This window comes from Limulus polyphemus, unplaced genomic scaffold (genome assembly GCF_000517525.1).
Source record: "Limulus polyphemus unplaced genomic scaffold, Limulus_polyphemus-2.1.2 Scaffold7403, whole genome shotgun sequence".
Classification (NCBI taxonomy): domain Eukaryota; kingdom Metazoa; phylum Arthropoda; class Merostomata; order Xiphosura; family Limulidae; genus Limulus; species Limulus polyphemus.
In genome coordinates, this window is record NW_013673013.1 from 1 (window position 1) to 2,874 (window position 2,874).

Consider the following 2,874-nt stretch of genomic DNA (forward strand, 5'->3'; position numbering starts at 1 on the left):
CAAACAATAGTAAAACCATTTATGTGAAAAAGTTAAGTACAAACAAAGTAAAGTAAGATAAACAATAGTAAAACCATTTATGTTAAAAAGTTAAGTACAAACAAAGTAAAGTAAGATAAACAATAGTAAAACCACTTATGTTAAGAAGTTAAGTACAAACAAAGTAAAGTAAGATAAACAATAGTAAAACCATTTATGTTAAGAAGTTAAGTACAAACAAAGTAAAGCAAGACAAACAATAGTAAAACCACTTATGTTAAGAAGTTAAGTACAAACAAAGTAAAGTAAGATAAACAATAGTAAAACCACTAATATTAAAGGGTTAAGAATATACACAAAGTAAGATAAACAATAGTAAAACCACTAATATTAAAGGGTTAAGAATATACACAAAGTAAAGTAAGATAAACAATAGTAAAACCACTAATATCAAAGGGTTAAGAATATACACAAAGTAAGATAAACAATAGTAAAACCACTAATATTAAAGGGTTAAGAATATAAACAAAGTAAGATAAACAATAGTAAAACCACTAATATTAAAGGGCTAAGAATATACACAAAGTAAGATAAACAGTAGTAAAACCACTAATATTAAAGGGCTAAGAATATAAACAAAGTAAGATAAACAATAGTAAAACCATAATATTAAAAGGTTATTAAAGTGAGGAGATTATTCTCTGCACCTTTGGCACTTTATCTTCTTCACTTCTTTTCGGTGAACTCCAACGTCTCGACTCTGTTATATAAATACAAAAGTTTAATAAAAACAATATAATATTTTTTCTATACTGTGTTAAAATATTGAACAATATGTACATGAAAAAAAATAATTTAAACTGAATGTATTTTAAATTAAAAACTTAAACTATCTATTTTGCATCAGACTCAGACAATTTTGGCACTGCTTCTTTAAAAACATCTGTTGAATCCTCCTGTTATATTGCAAATTCTGCAGACTAGTCTAAGTGAAATCAGGACCATCTTACAATATGTCAAGTACCATTACAGCAGGTCCCAGCTGTTCTTGTTCGTACTTAACATGTAAATAGAAGTACCATTACAGCAGGTCCCAGCTGTTCTTGTTCATACATAACAAGTAAATGGAAGTACCATTACAGCATGTCCCAGGTATTCTTGTTCATACATAACAAGTGAATGTGTTATGTATGAACAAGAACAGCTGGGACCTGCTGTAATGGTACTTGGGACATGCTGTAATAGTACTTCCATTCACTTGAACAAGAATAGCTAGTAGCTACTTTAATGGTACTTCCATTTACTTGTTATTGTATGAACAAGAATACCTCCATTTACTTGTTATGTATGTTATGTATGAACAAGAACAGCTGGGACCTGCTGTAATGGTACTTAAGTAAATGGAAGTACCATTAAAGTAGCTACTAGCTATTCTTGTTCATACATAACAAGTAAATGGAAGTACCGTTAAAGTAGGCACTAGCTATTCTCGTTCATATCTAACAAGTGAATGGAAGTACCGTTAAAGTAGGCACTAGCTATTCTCGTTCATATCTAACAAGTGAATGGAAGTACCATTAAAGTAGGCACTAGCTATTCTTGTTCATATCTAACAAGTGAATGGAAGTACCATTAAAGTAGGCACTAGCTATTCTCGTTCATATCTAACAAGTGAATGGAAGTACCATTAAAGTAGGCACTAGCTATTCTCGTTCATATCTAACAAGTGAATGGAAGTACCATTAAAGTAGGCACTAGCTATTCTTGTTCACTCTTAACATATAAATGGAAGTACCATTAAAGTAGGCACTAGCTATTCTCGTTCATATCTAACAAGTGAATGGAAGTACCATTAAAGCAGGTACCACCTATTCTTATTCATACTTAACATGTAAATGAAAGAACCATTAAATCAGGTACCAACTATTCATGTTCATATTTATGTACATTGAAGTATCATTACAGCAGGTCCCAGCTGTTCTTGTTGATACTTAACACATACATGGAAGTACCATTAAAGAAGGTATGTACCAGCTATTCTCGTTCATACTTAACACATAAATGGAAATACCAGTACAGCAGGTCCCAGATGTTCTTGTTTGAAGTTAACACATAAATGGAAATACCAGTACAGCAGGTCCCAGATGTTATTGTTTGAAGTTAACACATAAATGGAAGTACCAGTACAGCAGGTCCCAGATATTCTTGTTTGAAGTTAACACATAAATGGAAGTACCAGTACAGCAGGTCCCAGATATTCTTGTTTGAAGTTAACACATAAATGGAAGTACCATTATAACATGACCAAGCTTTTCATTTCTTTAACCCTTGGCTATTGCAGTGGGATATACATGACTCCTAGTGACTCTATTTTTTTAAAAAACATGTATAATGTGAAACCAAGACTTCAGTCATTTTTTACCCCTTTCGCGATGGGATCGGTATAAAATACACGAGTTCATGTACACATCTGCAAACGTTAAATATACATACTATAACTTTTATTGCAGTATATGTATCTTCACAAAATTTGGTAGACTTTTGGTAATGATTACAAGTCTCTTGTACACAAAAAAAAAACAGATTTTTTTAACGAAGTATTTTTACTAAAGATTTGTTTGTGAAAATATCAAATGCGTTTTATTACTAGTCCAAGTGCAAAGTGATTTTTCATGTCATAATTAAAAAACTATTCTTTGTCCCAAAAATCTCAAGTATTATTTGTGTAATCTATAAAATTTCCTTTATACAATCCAAACGTTTGTTTTCAGTAACACTTTATATTTTGTCTGTTATTTTCTCTACCCTAACTATAATGGGTCTGTCAATTTGACCAACTTTGTAACCACCATAAAAAATTAGGAAATAAATATAAATTATGCTTTTTTCATTCTA

At 30.8% G+C, this 2,874-nt stretch overlaps 1 pseudogene; it reads right to left on the bottom strand.

Moving 5' to 3' along the window:
- Window positions 1-686: 686 nt before the first annotated feature.
- The window catches only part of LOC106474584, a 40,882-nt pseudogene continuing 38,694 nt past the window's right edge, over window positions 687-2,874 (bottom strand).